The sequence below is a fragment of the Salmo salar genome, chromosome ssa01 (genome assembly GCF_905237065.1).
Source record: "Salmo salar chromosome ssa01, Ssal_v3.1, whole genome shotgun sequence".
Lineage (NCBI taxonomy): Eukaryota > Metazoa > Chordata > Actinopteri > Salmoniformes > Salmonidae > Salmo > Salmo salar.
Genome location: NC_059442.1, coordinates 173,282,780 through 173,303,909, shown reverse-complemented (window position 1 = coordinate 173,303,909; position 21,130 = coordinate 173,282,780). Strand labels below are relative to the sequence as shown.

General features: G+C 42.4%; 1 protein-coding gene across 2 annotated transcripts in view; it reads left to right on the top strand.

The window, feature by feature from the left end:
• LOC106572571 (ciliary neurotrophic factor receptor subunit alpha) overlaps window positions 1-21,130 on the top strand; it is a 309,062-nt gene that overhangs the window by 70,202 nt on the left and 217,730 nt on the right. The window contains exon 1 of one of the 2 annotated variants that reach the window (XM_045694246.1): window positions 12,871-13,079. The exons of the other annotated variant lie outside the window; for it this stretch is intronic. The gene's annotated coding sequence lies outside the window, so the exon portion shown is untranslated. Of the gene's footprint in view, window positions 1-12,870; window positions 13,080-21,130 lie in introns of those variants that run through there. 2 annotated transcript variants of the gene reach the window in all.

Genomic DNA, 21,130 nt, shown 5'->3' with positions numbered 1-21,130 from the left:
CAGCCGCACCAATGTGTCGGAGGAAACACCGTTCAACTGATGACCGAGGTCAACCTGCAGGCGCCCGGCTCACCACAAGGAGTCAATATCATATCAACATAATAACAAAACACAGAAAAGGGTAAAATGCGGGTTAGAACATTGGCATGTATCCTTTCAAAGAAAACAAAATGTGATATTTGACATTCAGTTGAATACCTGAAGTCCCACAAAAAATGTCTGGATTCCAGTGATTTTCTATGTGTCATTATGCCATTTTTTATGTACAGTCAATACAGTCAATATTTTATGGATTTTTAAAATAAAAAAAAATAGTTGAATATCTTACTGCATTATGCAGCTGTTACGGTTTTCAGAACTGGATTTTGACAATTTGTCCATGCTGATGGGCATTGCTAGTGTACAGCCAAATGAACCCTATTCCTAATATGCCCTAGTCAAAAGTAGTGTGCTACATCCTGTAGGGAATAGGGTGTCATTAGGGGGAGCATTACAGCATAGTAGCTTCACTATAAACAATCACACACTGAATCAGGAAGCATCAGTTAGTGGCACTGTGTCAACAACAGAGAAACCAATGTATGTACTTGTTGATGGAAAACCTCCAAATATTGTTGAACTCATTATAACACATTTGTGTGTTTAATCAGCAGTGAACAGAACTACAGCCTACAGTGAACAGAACTACAGTCTACAGTGAACAGAACTACAGTCTACAGTGAACAGAACTAGAGTCTACAGTGAACAGAACTACAGCCTACAGTGAACAGAACTACAGCCTACAGTGAACAGAACTACAAAATGTTACATTGTTCAATTAGGAGCCATATGGCCATAGAATAGGAATAGAAGATAATTTATCAGCTTCACCGATGTTGTCGTTCTCTGAGTACCCACCACCTCCATGTCTGTCTGTGTCTGTCTCTGTCTGTCTGTCTGTCTGTCTGTCTGTCTGTCTGTCTGTCTGTCTGTCTGTCTGTCTGTCTGTCTGTCTGTCTGTCTGTCTGTCTGTCTGTCTGTCTGTCTGTCTGTCTGTCTGTCTGTCTGTCTGTCTGTCTGTCTGACTCTCACTCACTCACTCACTCACTCACTCACTCACTCACTCACTCACTCACTCACTCACTCACCACTCACTCACTCACTCTTCTATTGGCAGAGGGAACATTGTGTTGACTGTTATATCTCTCCCCCGTAACACGCTCTGAGGTTGGCTAGCTGGAACAGATGTTTCTTTGTGGGTTTGAGCTACAGAACAAGACCATAACCGGTGTCTTAATTACAGTTTCAGATGTTTAGCTTGACAGAGAGGACACTGTCAAACCAGGTCCGCTCAGGAAACCGTCTGCATCCTTATGGGACCTGGTCAAAAGTAATGCACTGTATAGGCAACAGGGTGGTCCAAAGTATTTCATTTAACCTTTATTTAACCAGATCATTTTTGAACCAATTCTCATTTATAATAAGGAGCTGACCAAGAGGCATAACATTACAACAGGGAACAGGACACACAGTCACACAATCAACTCTGACACTACGGATCCAAGTATATCTGACCAAATTACGAAAGACAAGAATTGTACTTTTAAATTATGTGAAGTCAGTGTGGAAGATGTGAAAGTATTATTGTTATCTATCAACAATGACAAGCCACAGGGGTCTGGATGGATAATTACTGAGAATAATAGCAGACGATATTGCCACTCCTATTTGCCATATCTTCAATTTAAGCCTACTAGGGAGTGTGTTGCCTCAGGCCTGGAGGGAAGCTAAAGTCATTCCGCTACCCAAGAATTGTAAAGCCCCATTTACTGGCTCAAATAGCCGACCAATCAGCCTGTTACCAACCCTTAGTAAACTGACCAGATACAATGCTATTTCACAGTAAACAAACTGACAGACTTTCAGCACGGGAAGGGAAGGATATTCAACAAGCACAGCACTTACACAAATGACTGATGATTGGCTGAGAGAAATTGATGATAAAATTATTGTGGGGGCTGTCTTGTTAGACTTCAGTGCAACTTTTGACATTATTGATCATAGTCTGCTGCTGTAAAAACATATGTGTTATGGCTTTACACCCCCTGCTATAATGTGGATAAAGAGTTACTTGTCTAACAGAACACAGAGGGTGTTCTTTAATGGAAGACTCTCCAACATAATCCAGGTTAGAATCAGGAATTCCCCAGGGCAGCTGTTTAGGCCAATTGCTTTTTTCAGTCTTTACTAATGACATGTCACTGGCTTTGAGTAAGGCAGTGTGTCTATGTATGCGGATTACTCAACACTATACACGTCAGCTACTACAGCGACTGAAATAAATGCAACACTTAACAAAGAGCTAAAGTTAGATTCAGAGTGGGTAGCAAGGAATAAGTTACTCATAAATATTTCCAAAACTCAAAGCATTGTATTTGGGACACATAATTCACTAAACCCTAAACCTCCACAATGTCTCGTAATGATGAATGTGGAAATTGAGCAAGTTGAGGTGACTAAACTGCTTGGAGTAACCCTGGATTGTAAACAGTCATGGTCAAAACATATAGATACAACAGTATCTAAAATAGGGAGAAGTCTGTCCACAATAAAGCGCTACTCTGCCTTCTTAACAACACTGTCAACAAAGCAAGTCATACAGGCCCTGGTTGTGTCGCACCTGGACTACTGTTCAGTCGTGTGGTCAGGTGCCACAAAAAAGGACTTAGGAAAATTGCAATTGGCTCAGAACAGGGCAGCATGGCTGGCCCTTAAAAGTACACAGAGAGCTAACATTAATGACATGCATGTCAATCTCTCATGGCTCAAATTGGAGGAGAGATTGACTTCATCATTACTTGTTTAGAAAAACAAAGATGTGTTGACAAGCTGAATGTACTGAGCTGTCCAAACTGGCCTCCCTTGGGAGATGTTTTGATGTGCCAGGACAACCCAGACACACACAAAGGTGCATACACACACATGGTGATATTGTTGTATGCTGGTATTGAACATTTTTGTGTTGTGGATATGTGGTGGTGTAGAGATGTTATATGATGTACTGTTTAATCTTTATCTCATTCAGTACAAACATAGTTCACTGTTTTATCTGTAATTTTATATGTAATATGGATGCTTTGGTGTGTTTGGACCCCAGGAAGAGTAGCTGCTGCCTTGGCAGGAACTAATGGGGATCCATAATAAACCCCAGGAAGAGTAGCTGCTGCCTTGGCAGGAACTAATGGAGATCCATAATAAACCCCAGGAAGAGTTGCTGCTGCCTTGGCAGGAACTAATGGGGATCCATAATAAACCCCAGGAAGAGTAGCTGCTGCCTTGGCAGGAACTAATGGAGATCCATAATAAACCCCAGGAAGAGTAGCTGCTGCCTTGGCAGGAACTAATGGGGATCCATAATAAACCCCAGGAAGAGTAGCTGCTGCCTTGGCAGGAACTAATGGGGATCCATAATAAATCAAATACAAATGCAAATAGTGGTGTCTGGGTCATATCACTCAGGAAGACAAGCCAGTAAAAAAATACATATTTTATCCTATGTTATGATAATTGTGTAGTTGGCTTTATAACCCATTAGTTCATAAGCAAATGTGATATACAATAAAATTGAGACAACAAAAAGACAAATCAACTACACATACGTTTGTTTCATCACAAAACCGGAGGGGAACATTTGTCCGGTGGAGTCCACAAAGCAAATATTGCATGTAACAAACATTTACATGACCTGCAGCATGGTCAAGCAAGTTCATGTTTTCGACAGTTTAATAAACAACTACTGAGTTACCCGCAAGTCAGCACAAAGACAACTTCTTCCGCTACTCAAGCACCATTTCAACTTAAACATTTAAAAATCATCAAATCAACAAACCTATATTAAGAGCATTCGTAAAGTATTCAGACCCCTTGACTTTTTCCACATTTTGTTATGTTATAGCCTTATTCTAAAAATGGATTAAATTCATTATATTACTCATCAATATACACACCATAACCCATAATTACAAAGCGAAAACAAGTTTTCAGAAATGTTATTTATATATAAAAAAATATGAGTACCTTATTTATATAAGTATTCAGAACCTTTGCTATGAGACTCGAAATTGAGCTCAGGTGCATCCTGATTCCAGTGTTCATCCTTGAGATGTTTCTACAACTTGATTGGAGTCCACCTGCGGTAAATTAAAATGATTGGACATGATTTGAAAAGGCGCACACCTGTCTATGTATATAAGATACACACCTGTCTATACAGTGCATGTCAGAGCAAAAACCAAGCCATGAGGTCAAAGTAATTGTCCGTAGACAGCCGAAACAGGATTGTGTCGAGGCACAGATCTGGAGAAGGGTAAAAACAATTCCCCAAATACAGGTGTGCCAAGCTTGTAATGACGTTTTGCAAAGGAAGTGATTTGATTGGTCTTGAGCCAAATCCAAACTGGCCTCCCTTGGGAGGTGTTTTGATGTGCCAGGACAACCCAGCTCAGCTCAACGCTGATGGTCTAATTTATTTTATAATTTTTTTAATTAAAATTAAAGGGAGGCCAAAGGCATCAGTCAATCAACATGATAGGTAGATCTGGTATGGTGGTATCAATCAACATGATAGGTAGATCTGGTATGGTGGTATCAATCAACATGATAGGTAGATCTGGTATGGTGGTATCAATCAACATGATAGGTAGATCTGGTATGGTGGTATCAATCAACATGATAGGTAGATCTGGTATGGTGGTATCAATCAACATGATAGGTAGATCTGGTATGGTGGTATCAATCAACATGATAGGTAGATCTGGTATGGTGGTATCAATCAACATGATAGGTAGATCTGGTATGGTGGTATCAATCAACATGATAGGTAGATCTGGTATGGTGGTATCAATCAACATGATAGGTAGATCTGGTATGGTGGTATCAATCAACAGTGGCAACATGTCATACTATTTTGGTCCAGACAGCATCAGATACATCGGCTACACAAACTGAGACAGAGGAGTGCTGTTTCACACGCTCAGGTGATTTCTCTGGTGAGATCCGGTGAGATTCAGCCACTTGCAAATTGGCTTAGAGCAGAAATACCAAGGGAACAGAGCAGACTTAATGACTAGCAGGTACATTACTCAGGAGGAGTATGGTGGACTCAGATAGCAGTAGACTTAATGATTAGCAGGTACATTAGGAGTGTGGTGGAATGAATGTGTTCGTTTGAAGGTCTTTTGCAGTCGTTGGTGGCAGAAAACTGGAATGAATGAAAACTGGAAGTGTTGGTTTTGGAATGACTAGTGCAATGTACAGCCTCTACCAGACTGCAGATTGGTATTGGTAGTGGAGATGTTGAGGAGTGAGCTGAGGTAGAGGAGGAAATGGTAAGTAAATTGGTAAATCAGTGGGTCTGGCGTTGTGTGTGTAACGAAAGCCAGTTGACCAGGGTGTAAAGGTCACAGTTCACCAGGGTGTAAAGGTCACAGTGATGAGTGTTGAAGGGAGCACTGGTAACAAAGGCAGATGGCAGTGTGGTAAATTACATCGAATTTATTGAAGGAGGTTTTGGGGGTAAGCCTGTAAACTACATGGTCAAGAAGTGCTCTATAAAATCAAATGGAATAATGTTTTGAGAATTGCATATTCATGAATAATGATAAAGATTTGGCCCAGTCCCACAGAGAGAATGAATGATAAAGATTTGGCCCAGTCCCAGAGAGAGGAGAATGATAAAGCTGTGGCCCAGTCCCAGAGAGAGGAGAATGATAAAGCTGTGGCCCAGTCCCAGAGAGAGGAGAATGATAAAGCTGTGGCCCAGTCCCAGAGAGAGGAGAATGATAAAGCTGTGGCCCAGTCCCAGAGAGAGGAGAATGATAAAGCTGTGGCCCAGTCCCAGAGAGAGGAGAATGATAAAGCTGTGGCCCAGTCCCAGAGAGAGGAGAATGATAAAGCTGTGGCCCAGTCCCAGAGAGAGGAGAATGATAAAGCTGTGGCCCAGTCCCAGAGAGAGGAGAATGATAAAGCTGTGGCCCAGTCCCAGAGAGAGGAGAATGATAAAGCTGTGGCCCAGTCCCAGAGAGAGGAGAATGATAAAGCTGTGGCCCAGTCCCAGAGAGAGGAGAATGATAAAGCTGTGGCCCAGTCCCAGAGAGAATGAATGATAAAGATTTGGCCCAGTCCCAGAGAGAGAATGAATGATACAGATTTGGCCCAGTCCCAGAGAGAGAATGAATGATACAGATTTGGCCCAGTCCCAGAGAGAGAATGAATGATAAAGATTTGGCCCAGTCCCATAGAGAGAATGAATGATACAGATTTGGCCCAGTCCCAGAGAGAGAATGAATGATAAAGATTTGGCCCAGTCCCAGAGAGAGAATGAATGATACAGATTTGGCCCAGTCCCAGAGAGAGAATGAATGATACAGATTTGGCCCAGTCCCAGAGAGAGGGGAATGATACAGATTTGGCCCAGTCCCAGAGAGAATGAATGATACAGATTTGGCCCAGTCCCAGAGAGAGGAGAATGATACAGATTTGGCCCAGTCCCAGAGAGAGAATGAATGATACAGATTTGGCCCAGTCCCAGAGAGAGGGGAATGATACAGATTTGGCCCAGTCCCAGAGAGAATGAATGATACAGATTTGGCCCAGTCCCAGAGAGAGGGGAATGATAAAGATTTGGCCCAGTCCCAGAGAGAGAATGAATGATACAGATTTGGCCCAGTCCCAGAGAGAGGGGAATGATACAGATTTGGCCCAGTCCCAGAGAGAATGAATGATACAGATTTGGCCCAGTCCCAGAGAGAGGAGAATGATACAGATTTGGCCCAGTCCCAGAGAGAGAATGAATGATACAGATTTGGCCCAGTCCCAGAGAGAGAATGAATGATACAGATTTGGCCCAGTCCCAGAGAGAGAATGAATGATACAGATTTGGCCCAGTCCCAGAGAGAATGAATGATACAGATTTGGCCCAGTCCCAGAGAGAGAATGAATGATCCAGATTTGGCCCAGTCCCAGAGAGAGGGGAATGATCCAGATTTGGCCCAGTCCCAGAGAGAATGAATGATACAGATTTGGCCCAGTCCCAGAGAGAGAATGAATGATACAGATTTGGCCCAGTCCCATAGAGAGAATGAATGATACAGATTTGGCCCAGTCCCAGAGAGAGGGGAATGATACAGATTTGGCCCAGTCCCAGAGAGAATGAATGATACAGATTTGGCCCAGTCCCATAGAGAGAATGAATGATACAGATTTGGCCCAGTCCCAGAGAGAATGAATGATAAAGATTTGGCCCAGTCCCATAGAGAGAATGAATGATACAGATTTGGCCCAGTCCCAGAGAGAGAATGAATGATAAAGATTTGGCCCAGTCCCAGAGAGAGAATGAATGATACAGATTTGGCCCAGTCCCAGAGAGAGGGGAATGATCCAGATTTGGCCCAGTCCCAGAGAGAGAATGAATGATACAGATTTGGCCCAGTCCCAGAGAGAGGAGAATGATACAGATTTGGCCCAGTCCCAGAGAGAGGGGAATGAGGAGGTTGAGAAAGACAAAAGGAAATCATAGAGAGAGAGAAAACAGAATTCATTGTTCCCAGCCTGCTGATTCTCTCTCTGCCATCTGAAGATCGATGAGATGCTTGGCAGAAGCTACAGCATAGACTGTATCCTAAATATCACCCTATTCCCTATATAGTACCAGCTATTCCCTATATAGTAATAGCTATTCCCTATATAGTACTAGCTATTCCCTATATAGTACTAGCTATTCCCTATATAGTACTAGCTATTCCCTATATAGTACTAGCTATTCCCTATATAGTACTAGCTATTCCCTATATAGTACTAGCTATTCCCTATATAAAACTAGCTATTCCCTATATATTACTAGCTATTCCCTATATAGTACTAGCTATTCCCTGTATATTACTATCTATTCCCTATATAGTACTAGCTATTCCCTATATAGTACTAGCTATTCCCTATATAGTACTAGCTATTCCTTATTTAGTACTAGCTATTCCCTGTATATTACCTGTTATTATACTATATATTCCCTATATATTACTAGCTATTCCCTATATAGTACTAGCTATTCCCTATATATTACCTGTTATTATACTATATATTCCCTATATATTACTAGCTATTCCCTATATATTACTAGCTATTCCCTATATAGTACTAGCTATTCCCTATATAGTACTAGCTATTCCCTATATAGTACTAGCTATTCCCTATATAGTACTAGCTATTCCCTGTATATTACCTGTTATTATACTATATATTCCCTATATATTTCTAGCTATTCCCTATATATTACTAGCTATTCCCTATATAGTACTAGCTATTCCCTATATAGTACCAGCTATTCCCTATATAGTACTAGCTATTCCCTATATAGTACTAGCTATTCCCTATATATTACCTGTTATTATACTATATATTCCCTGTATAGTACTAGCTATTCCCTGTATATTACCTGTTATTATACTATATATTCCCTGTATATTACTAGCTATTCCCTATATATTACCTGTTATTATACTATATATTCCCTATATATTACTAGCTATTCGCTATATAGTACTAGCTATTCCCTGTATATTACCTGTTATTATACTATATATTCCCTATATAGTACTAGCTATTCCCTATATAGTACTAGCTATTCCCTGTATATTACCTGTTATTATACTATATATTCCCTATATAGTACTAGCTATTCCCTATATAGTACTAGCTATTCCCTATATATTACCTGTTATTATACTATATATTCCCTATATATTACTATCTATTCCCTATATAGTACTAGCTATTCCCTATATATTACCTGTTATTATACTATATATTCCCTATATATTACTAGCTATTCCCTATATATTACTAGCTATTCCCTATATATTACCTGTTATTATACTATATATTCCCTATATATTACTAGCTATTCCCTATATATTACTAGCTATTCCCTATATATTACCTGTTATTATACTATATATTCCCTATATATTACTAGCTATTCCCTATATATTACCTGTTATTATACTATATGTTCCCTATATATTACTATCTATTCCCTATATAGTACTAGCTATTCCCTATATATTACCTGTTATTATACTATATGTTCCCTATATATTACTAGCTATTCCCTATATAGTACTAGCTATTCCCTATATATTACCTGTTATTATACTATATATTCCCTGTATAGTACTAGCTATCCCCTATATATTACCTGTTATTATACTATATGTTCCCTATATAGTACTAGCTATCCCCTATATATTACCTGTTATTATACTATATATTCCCTGTATAGTGCTAGAAAGGCTGAGCTGATGTTGTGGTGCTGTGTCTTTGGGGAGATGCTAGGCCCCAAATTACATCCTATTCCCCCTATACTGCAATTCCTTTGACCAGGGGCTCTAGTATAACGTAGTGCACTACGTAAGGAATAGGGTTCCGTTAAGGATGCATCCTGACTGACAGTACTGTCTCTGAGTCATCCTCCCTGATTAACTTCACTTCCCCTTTCTTCCTTTGGTCTAGTGTATGTCACAACAATAACAATGGCCCATCCATAACACAGTGACAAAAGTGATATCTGGATTTTATTTGTTCAGTTTGACCTTGTGATATTTATAAATGTCAGACAGATTAGTGATCCGTGTTTGACGGTGCAAAATAATGTTCCTCTAAGCATTATGTAAACACACAAGCAATTACCAGAGATAATGTACACTCTTACATGCCCAGAGAAAATGTAAAATATTACAGGCACAGAGATAATATACACTATTACTGGACCAGAGATAATGTACACTGTTACAGGCCCAGAGATAATGTCAAATATTACAGGCCCATAGATAATGTACACTATTACATGCCCAGAGATAATGTACACTATTACAAGCCAAGAGATAATGTACAATATTACATGCCCAGAGATAATGTACATTGTTACAGGCCCAGAGATAATGTACACTATTACAGGCCCAGAGATAATGTACACTGTTACAGGCCCAGAGATAATGTACACTATTACTGGACTAGAGATAATGTACACTGTTACATGCCCAGAAATAATGTACACTATTACATGCCCAGAGATAATGTACACTATTACAGGCCCAGAGAGAATGTTCACTGTTACAGGCCCATAGATAATGTACACTATTACATGCCCAGAGATAATGTACACTATTACATGCCCAGAGATAATGTATACTATTACAGGCCCAGAAACAATGTCAAATATTACAGGCCCAGAGACAATGTACACTGTTACAGGCCCAGAGATAATGTACACCATTACATGCCCAGAGATAATGTACACTATTACAGGCCCAGAGAGAATGTTCACTGTTACAGGCCCAGAAACAATGTCAAATATTACAGTTATTGGTCCATACACATGGTTATCAGATGTTATTGGTCCATACACATGGTTAGCAGATGTTATTGGTCCATACACATGGTTATCAGATGTTATTGGTCCATACACATGGTTAGCAGGTGTTATTGGTCCATACACATGGTTATCAGATGTTATTGGTCACATGGTTACCAGATGTTATTGGTCCATACACATGGTTAGTAGATGTTATTGGTCACATACACATGGTTAGCAGATGTTATTGGTCACATGGTTAGCAGATGTTATTGGTCCATACACATGGTTAGTAGATGCTATTGGTCACATACACATGGTTAGCAGATGTTATTGGTCACATGTTTAGCAGGTGTTATTGGTCCATACACATGGTTAGTAGATGTTATTGGTCACATGGTTAGCAGGTGTTATTGGTCCATACACATGGTTAGCAGGTGTTATTGGTCACATGGTTAGCAGGTGTTATTGGTCCATACACATGGTTAGCAGGTGTTATTGGTCACATACACATGGTTACCAATTTCAGTTTGTCTGTGATGTGTACGCCAAGGAACTTAAAACTTTCCACCTTCTCCACTGCTGTCCCATCGACGTGCATGGGGGGTGCTCCCTCTGGTTTTTCATGAAGTCCACGATCATCTCCTTTGTTTTGTTGACGTTGAGTGAGAGGTTATTTTCCTGACACCATACTCCGAGGGCCCTCACCTCCTCCCTGTAGGCAGTCTCGTCGTTGTTGGTAATCAAGCCTACCACTGTAGTGTCGTCTGCAAACTTGATGATTGAGTTGGAAGCATGGCCATGCAGTCATGGGTGAACAGGAAATATAGGAGAGGGTGAACAGGGAATACACACCCTTGTGGGGCTCCAGTGTTGAGGATCAGTGGGATGAAGATGTTGTTTCCTACCTACACCACCTGGGGGCGGCCCGTCAGAAAGTCCAGGACCCAGTTGCACAGGGCGGGGTCGAGACCCAAGGTCTCGAGCTTAATGACAAGTTTGGAGGGTACTATGGTGTTGAATGCTGAGCTGTAGTCAATGAACAGCATTCTTACATAGGTATTCCTCTTGTCCAGATGGGATAGGGCAGTGTGTAGTATGATGGCGATTGCATCATCAGTGGACCTATTGGGGCGGTAAGCAAATTGGAATGGGTCTAGAGTGTCAGGTAGGGTGGAGGTGATATGATCCTTGACTAGTCCCTCAAAGCACTTCATGATGACAGAAGTGAGTGCTACGGGGCAATAGTCGTTTAGCTCAGTGACCTTAGCTTTCTTGGGAACGGGAACAATGGTGGCCATCTTGAAGCATGTGGGGACAGCAGACTGGGATTGACTGAATTTGTCCGTAAACAGATACAGCTGGTCTGCGCATGCTCTGAGGACGCGGCTAGGGATGCCGTCTGGGCCGGAAGCCTTGCGAGGGTTAACGCTTAAATGTTTTACTCACGTTAGCTATGGAGAAGGAGAGCCCACAGGCTTTAGTTGCTGGCCACAGCAGTGGCCATGTATTGTCCTCAAAGCGAGCAAAGAAGTTGTTTAATTTGTCTGGGAGCAAGACGCCGATGTCCGCGACGGGGCTGGTTTTCTTTTTGTAATCCGTGATTGACTGTAGACCCTGCCACCTACGTCTCGTGTTTGAACCGTTGAATTGCTACTCTACTTTGTCACTATACTGACGCTTTGCTTGTTTGATTGCTTTACGGAGGGAATAGCTGCACTGTTTGTATTCGATCATGTTTCCAGTCGCTTTGCCATGATTAAAAGCGCTTTCAGTTTTGCGCGAATGCTAGCTGCCATCAATCAATTGTTTCTGGTTAGGAAAGGTTTTAATAGTCACAGTGGGTACGACATCGCCGATGCACTTGCTAATAAACTCGCTCACCGAGTAAGTGTATACATCAATATTATTGTCTGAGGCTATCCGGAACATATCCCAGTCCATGTGATTGGAGCAATCTTGAAGCATGGATTCCGATTGGTTAGACCAGCGTTAGATAGCCCTAAGCATGGGCATTTCCTGTTTTAGTTTCTCTCTATAAGCTGGGAGCAACAAAATGGAGTCATAGTCAGATTTGCTGAAGGCAGGGAGGGGTAGGGCTTTGTATGCATCGTGGAAGTTAGAATAGCAATGATCCAGTGTGTCTGCTTGCTTATACATGGCTGTGACTATAATCGAAGAGAATTCTCTTGGAAGATAATGCGGTCGGCATTTGATTGTAAGGAATTCTAGGTCAGGTGAACAAAAGCACTTGAGTTCCTGTATGTTGTTGTGAATACACCATGAGTCATTAATCATAAGGCATACACCCCCGCCCATCTTGTTACCAGAGAGACGTTTGTTTCTGTCGGCGCGATGCATGAAGAAACCGGGTGGCTATACCGACTCTGACAACATATCCCGAATGAGCCATGTGTCCGTGAAACAGAGAATGTTACAATCTCTGATGTCTTTCTGGAAGGCAACTCATGCCCTAATTTTATCCACCTTGTTATCTAGAGATTGGACATTGGCGAGTAATATGCTCGGAAGTGGTGGATGGTGTGCTCGCCTTCTGAGTCTGACCAGCTCCGTCTGCCTCTCCTGCGGCGACCGCGTTTGGGTCGGCCTCTGGGACTAGATCCCATGTCCAGGGCGGAGGTCCGAACAAAAGATTTGCTTCGGGAAAGACGTATTCTAGGTCGTAATATTGGTAAGTTGACTTTTCTTTCTTTTCATTTTTTGCTTTCATATCCAATAGTTCTTCCCGGCTGTATGTAATAACACTGGAGATTTTCTGGGCTAACAATGAACTAATACATTAAAAACACATATAACTGCATAGTTTCCTAAGGACCTGAAGCGACCATCTCTGTCGACGCCACCTTTAAACGCCTTTAGAGCAAAAATCATACAAACACTTGGTTCTTTACAGAACTTTCAGATATTTTTATGATGAGAAATCAGGCCTGGGCTTTTCAGGCAATTGAGAAATAGATCAACTCAGTGACTTTCAACATGGCACCATCATAGGATGCCACCTTGCCAACAAATAAGTTTGTCATATTTCTGCCCATGTCAACTGTAAGTGCTATTATTGTGAAGTGGAAATGTCATGGAATAACAACAGCTCAGCCGCGAAGTGTTAGGCCACACAAGCTCAAAGAACGGGCCACCAAGTCCTGAAGCGCATAAAAATCGTTGGTTGAAAACTCACCACCGAGTTCCAAACCTCTGTGGCTTGTGGCTGAACGGAAGCAAGTCCCCACAGCAATGTTCCATCATCTAGTGGAAAGCCCTTACAGAAGAGTGGAAGACTGTAAAAGCAGCAAAGGGGGGACCAACTCCACATTTATGATTTTTAATGAGATGTTCGACAAGCAAGGGTCCACATACTTTTGGTAATTTAGTGTACTTTGGATGGTGCTCTCATTGACCGTGTCCCCACCTATACAGTGGCTTGCGAAAGTATTCACCCCCTTGGCATTGTTCCTATTTTGTTGACTTACAACCTGGAATTAAAATAGATTTTTGGGGGGGTTTGTATCATTTCATTTACACAACATTTCTACTACTTTGAAGATGTAAAATATATTTTTTTGTGAAACAAACAAGAAATAAGACAAAGAAACTGAAAACTTGAGAATGCATAACTACTCAATCCCCAAAGTCAGTACTTTGTAGAGCCACCTTTTGCAGCAATTACAGCTGCAGTTCTCTTGGGGTATATCTCTGTAAGCTTAGCACATCTAGCCACTGGGATTTTTGCCCATTCTTCAAGGCAAAACTGCTCAAGCTCCTTCAAGGTGGATAGGTTCCGCTGGTGTACAGCAATCTTTAAGTCATACCACAGACTCTCATTTGGTTTGAGGTTTGGGATTTGACTAGGCCATTCCAAGACATTTAAATGTATACCCTTAAACCACTCACATGTTGCTTTAACAGTATACTTAATGTCATTGTCCTGCTGGAAGGTGAACCTCCATCCCAGTCTCAAATCTCTGAAGACAGAAACAGATTTCACTCAAGAATTTCCCTGTATTTAACACCATCCATCATTCCTTCAATTCTGACCAGTTTCTGATTCCCTGCCGATGAAAAACATCCCCACAGCATGATGCTGCCACCACCATGTTTCACTGTGGGGATGGAGTTCTCGGGGTGTTCGGAAGTGTTGGGTTTGCGCCAGACTTAGAGTTTTCCTTGATGGCCAAAAAGCAACACTGTAGTATCATTTGACCAGAGTACATTCTTCCATATGTTTGCTTATTTCTTTCTTTAAGCAATGGCTTTTTTCTGGCCACTCTTCTGTAAAGGCCAGCTCGGGAGTGTATGGCTTAAAGGGGTCCTATGGACAGATACTCCAATCTCCGCTGTGGAGCTTTGCAGCTCCTTCAGGGTTATCTTTGGTCTCTTTGTTGCCTCTCTGATTAAGGCCCTCCTTGCCTGGTCTGTGAGTTTTGGTGGGCGACCCTCTCTTGGGAGGTTTGTTGTGGTGCCATATTCTTTCCATTTTTTAATAATGAATGTAATGGTGCTCCGTGGGATGATCAAGTATCGGATATTTTTTTATAACCCAACCCTGTTCTGTACTTCTCCACAACTTTGTCCCTGACCTGTTTGGAGAGCTCATAGGTTTTCATGCTGTAGCTTGTGTCATTAGCATTGGCAACAATATAATTAGCTATTTGATTAGCTGTTCAGGAGTCTTATGGCTTGGGGGGTAGAAGCTATTTAGGAGCCTTTTGGACCTAGACCTGGCGCTCCAGTACCGCTTGCCATGAGGCAGCCGAGAGAACAGTCTATGACTGGGGTGGCTGGAGTCTTTGACAATTCTTAGGGCCTTCTTCTGACACCGCCTGGTATAGAGGTCCTGGATGGCAGGATGCTTGGCCCCGGTGATGTACTGGGCCGTACGCACTACCCTCTGTAGTGCCTTGCGGTCGGAGGCCGAGCAGTTGCCATACCAGGCAGTGATGCAACCTGACAAGATTCTCTCAATGGTGCAGCTGTAAAACCTTTTGAGGATCTGAGGACCCATGCACAATCTTTTCAGTCTCCTGTGGGGGAATAGGTTTTGTCGTGCCCTCTTCACGACTGTCTTGGTGTGCTTGGACCATGTTAGTTTGTTGGGGATGTGGACGCCAAGGAACTTGAAGCTCTCAACCTGCTCCACTACAGCCCCGTCGATGAGAATGGGGGCATGCTCAGTCCTCCTTTATCTGTAGTCCACAATCATCTCCTTTGTCTTGATCACGTTGAAGGAGAGGTTGTTGTCCTTGCAGGTCTCTGGCCTTCCCCCCTGTAGGCTGTCTCATCGTTGTCGGTGATCAGGCCTAACACTGTTGTGTCATCAGTAAACTTAATGATGGTGTTGGAGTCGTGCCTTGGCATGCGGTTATGAGTGAACAGGGAGCACAGAAGGGGACTGAGCACGCACCCCTGAGGGGCCCCCATGTTGAGGATCAGTGTGGAGTACGTGTTGTTACTTACCCTTACCACCTGGGGGCGGCCTGTAAGGAAGTTCAGGATCCAGTTGCAGGGGGAGGTGTTTAGTCCCAGGGTCCTTAGCTTATTGATCAGCTTTGAGGTTACTATGTGTTGAACACTGAGCTGTAGTCAATGAATAACATTCTCACATAGGTGTTCCTTCTGTCCAGGTGTGAAAGGGCAGTGTGGAGTGCAATAGAGATTGCATCATCTGTGGATCTGTTGGTACAGTATGCAAATTGGAGTGGGTCTAGGGTTTCTGGGGTAATGGTGTTGATGTGAGCCATGACCAGCCTTTCAAAGCACTTCATGGCTACTGACTGGTTGGTCAACGCATGCTCGGTGTACACATCCTGGTAATGTGGTCCTGCGGCCTTAAGAATGTTGACCTGTTTAATGGTCTTACTCACATCGGCTGTGGAGAGAGTGATCACACAGTCGTCCGGAACAGCTGATGCTCTCATGCATGTTTTAGTATTACTTGCCTAGAAGCGAACATAGAAGTTATTTAGCTCGTCGGGTAGGCTTGTGTTACTGGGCAGCTCTCGGTTGTGCTTGCCTTTGTAGTCCGAAATAGTTTGCAGGGCCTGCCACGTCCGATAAGCATTGGAACTGGTGTAGTACGATTCAATCTTAGTCCTGTATTGATGCTTTGCCTGTTTGATGGTTTGTCGGAGGGCATAGCGGGATTTCTTGTAAGTTTCCAGGTTAGAGTCCCGCACCTTGAAAGCGGCAGCTCTAGCCTTTAGCACAGTGCGAATGTTGCCTTTTATCCATGGCTTCTGGTTGGGGTATGTACATACAGTCACTGTAGGGACGACGTCCTCGATGCACTTATTGATAAAGCCAGTAGCTAATGTGATGTTCTCCTCAATGCCATCGGAAGAATCCCGGAACATGTTCCAGTCTGTGATCGCAAAATAGTCCTGTAGTTTAGCATCTGCTTCATCTGACCACTTTTTTATACACTGAGTCAGTGGTGCTTCCTATTTCCATTTTTGCTCATAAGCAGGAATCAGGAGGATAGAATTATGGTCAGAATTGCCAAATGGAGTGCGAGGGAGAGCTTTGCATGCATCTCTGTGTGTGAAGTAAAGGTGGTCTAGATTTGTTTCCCTCTGGTTGCACATTTAACATGCTGATAGAAATTAGGTAAAACTGATTTAAGTTTCCCTGCATTAAAGTCCCCGGCCACTAGGAGCGCTGCCTCTGGATGAGCCTTTTCCTGTTTGCCTATGGCGATATACAGCTCATTGAGTGTGGTCTTAGTGCCAGCATCGGTCTGTGGTGGTATGTAGACCACTACAACAAATTCTGATGGAAACTCTGTAGGTAAATAGTGTGGTCTACAGCTTATCATGAGATACTCTACCAATCGAGCAAAACCTCAAGACTTCTTTAGATATCATGCACCAGCTGTTGTTTACATAAATGCATAGGCCCCTGCCCCGTGTCTTACCAGAGGCTGCTGTTCTGTCCTGCCGATGGAGTGTATAACCCGCCAGCTGTATGTTCTTAATGTCGTCGTTCAGCCACGACTCCGTGAAGCATCTTTTTGGTCATAAGAGACGGTAGCAGCAACATTATGTACAAAACAAGTCATGAAACACGCAGATTTTTTTTTTGCATGGTTGGTTAAGAACCAATAAGATGGCAGCATTCCCCTCCGGCGCCATTTTACGTATCATACAACATGCATTTGACTGCTAAACAGACTAGCAGATATCTCACTAAACAACACCTGCTGCTTCTGCTGTCTAAGTGGATAACCCCCTGGAGCTTTGTGCTACATCTCCTCCACCTCTCTAAGTGGATAACCCCCTGGAGCTTTGTGCTACATCTCCTCCACCTCTCTAAGTGGATAACCCCCTGGAGCTTTGTGCTACATCTCCTCCACCTCTCTAAGTGGATAACCCCCTGGAGCTTTGTGCTACATCTCCTCCACCTCTCTAAGTGGATAACCCCCTGGAGCTTTGTGCTACATCTCCTCCACCTCTCTAAGTGGATAACCCCTGGAGCTTTGTGCTACATCTCCTCCACCTCTCTAAGTGGATAACCCCCTGGAGCTTTGTGCTACATCTCCTCCACCTCTCTAAGTGGATAACCCCCTGGAGCTTTGTGCTACATCTCCTCCACCTCTCCGTGGCTCACGAGACGCATCAGTTTGACATCTGCTGTACTCAGCTTCAGTATTCTACTGGTGCTCTATGTCCGTGACACCAGATGCTGTACTCAGCTTCAGTATTCTACTGGTGCTCTATGTCCGTGACACCAGATGCTGTACTCAGCTTCAGTATTCTACTGGTGCTCCATGTCAGACAGTGACACATAATCTAACGTCAGCTAGCTAGGCTAATTAAGGCTGCATTGCATGCATTTTGTCAACCAAGAGTAAAACATAACAACGTCTCCATTCAGAATATACAGTAGCAGCCTACCTGCTCTTGGTCGTTGTAGCCCATCCTTCTCCTTTACTTCTAATTTCATCATTCTAATTCCGTCTTCCATTGATTAGATATCTCCTAACGTTAAACACAGTCTGCCTCTATAGAATCCAGGAGAGGGTTAAAGACAGTCTATTCTGCCTCCAGGAATTCCAGGAGCGGGTTTTAACAAAGTCTATTCTGCCTCCAGGAATTCCAGGAGCGGGTTTTAACAAAGTCTATTCTGCCTCCAGGAATTCCAGGAGAAGGTTAAACAGTCTATTCTGCCTCCAGGAATTCCAGGAGAGGGTTAAACCAACATTAGCATATATACTGTACATCATCATGTTTCTTTGTGACTGTGAGAAAGCGTTCTGTATTCTTGTCATCTTCCTGTTGTGTTGTAGGAGATGATTCATATATTTAGGCTGTGTCTGGTTGTTGTTTTGTCTCCATCAGACAACATGGTTCAGTGCAGCAATCTGCTGTTACCTGAGATGCTGTTCATTGATCTGAATTTAGACTGTGCTGTGATGCTCAGCATTTGTGCAGGAGGGTGTGGGACATTTCAGTTCTTATTTCTGATTGGCTTATCAACGTAGTGATAAATCTATATGTTCCAGGGTTCTGAGGATTCCGTGCTCAAGCCTTTGAAGATATAAAGTGAGTCAGCTATGAGCCAAGGAGCAAGGCGAGGAGAGAGACTAGCAGGAGGGAGGCGAGGAGAGAGACTAGCAGGAGGGAGGGGAGGAGAGAGACTAGCAGATGCAAGGCGAGGAGAGAGACTAGCAGATGCAAGGCGAGGAGAGAGACTAGCAGGCGCAAGGAGCAAGGCGAGGAGAGAGACTAGCAGGAGCAAGGAGAGGAGAGAGACTAGCAGATGCAAGGCGAGGAGAGAGACTAGCAGGCGCAAGGCGAGGAGAGAGACTAGCAGATGCAAGGGGAGGAGGGAGGAGAGGGGAGGAGGGAGGAGGGAGGAGAGGGGAGGAGGGAGGAGGGAGGAGAGGGGAGGAGGGAGGAGGGAGGGGAGGAGAGGGGAGGGGAGGAGGGAGGAGAGGGGAGGAGGGAGGAGGGAGGAGAGGGGAGGAGGGAGGAGGGAGGAGGGAGGAGAGGGGAGGAGGGAGGAGGGAGGAGAGGGGAGAGGGGAGGAGGGAGGAGGGAGGAGAAGGGAGGAGGGAGGAGGGAGGAGAGGGGAGGAGGGAGGAGGGAGGAGGGAGGAGAGGGGAGAGGGGAGGAGGGAGGAGGGAGGAGAGGGGAGGAGGGAGGAGGGAGGAGAAGGGAGGAGGGAGGAGGGAGGAGAGGGAAGAGATTGTAGCGCCAGGCCCCTTCAATCCCTTCTCTCCTCCTCGTGACAAATGCCAGCCATGATGTGTGTGTGTGTGTGTGTGTGTGTGTGTGTGTGTGTGTGTGTGTGTGTGTGTGTGTGTGTGTGTGTGTGTGTGTTCTCATCCATGATGAAGAGAATGATAATGAAGTCATAGACCACTGAGTTAGTGCGTGCACCCTAAATGGCACCCTATTCCCTACATAATTCTTTGGGCCTAGGTCAAAAGTAGTGCACTATGCAGGGAGTATGGTACAGTACCATATGGGACACACAGTGTCAGAGCTGAGCTGCTCCCACTCTACTCATCAAAAAATACTGCCTCAAAAAAATACAGGCTTTGTATCAAGAAACAGAACTTCACGATTTCTATAATTATCCACAATTTAGACGTTGGATTGGACTGCTGTATGCAGAGATTGCTATTACTATTACTATCCAGCAAATAAATATTACTATTACTATCCTGTAGACATGTATTACTATTACTATCCTGTAGAAATATATTACTATTACTATCCTGTAGACATGTATTACTATTACTATCCTGTAGAAATATATTACTATTACTATCCTGTAGAAATATATTACTATTACTATCCTGTAGAAATATATTACTATTACTATCCAGCAAATAAATATTACTATTACTATCCTGTAGGAATATATTACTATTACTATCCAGCAAATAAATATTACTATTACTATCCTGTAGAAATATATTACTATTACTATCCTGTAGAAATATATTACTATTACTATCCTGTAGAAATATATTACTATTACTATCCAGCAAATAAATATTACTACTACTATCCTGTAGAAATATATTACTATTACTATCCAGCAAATAAATATTACTACTACTATCCTGTAGAAATATATTACTATTACTATCCTGTAGAAATATATTACTATTACTATCCAGCAAATAAATATTACTACTACTATCCTGTAGAAATATATTACTATTACTATCCAGCAAATAAATATTACTACTACTATCCTGTAGAAATATATTACTATTACTATCCTGTAGAAATATATTACTATTACTATCCTGTAGAAATATATTACTATTACTATCCAGCAAATAAATATTACTATTACTATCCTGTAGAAATATATTACTATTACTATCCTGTAGAAATATATTACTATTACTATCCAGCAAATAAATATTACTACTACTATCCTGTAGAAATATATTACTATTACTATCCTGTAGAAATATATTACTATTACTATCCAGCAAATAAATATTACTACTACTATCCTGTAGAAATATATTACTATTACTATCCAGCAAATAAATATTACTACTACTATCCTGTAGAAATATATGACTATTACTATCCAGCAAATAAATATTACTACTACTATCCTGTAGAAATATATTACTATTACTATCCAGCAAATAAATATTACTATTACTATCCTGTAGAAATATATTACTATTACTATCCTGTAGAAATATATTACTATTACTATCCAGCAAATAAATATTACTACTACTATCCTGTAGAA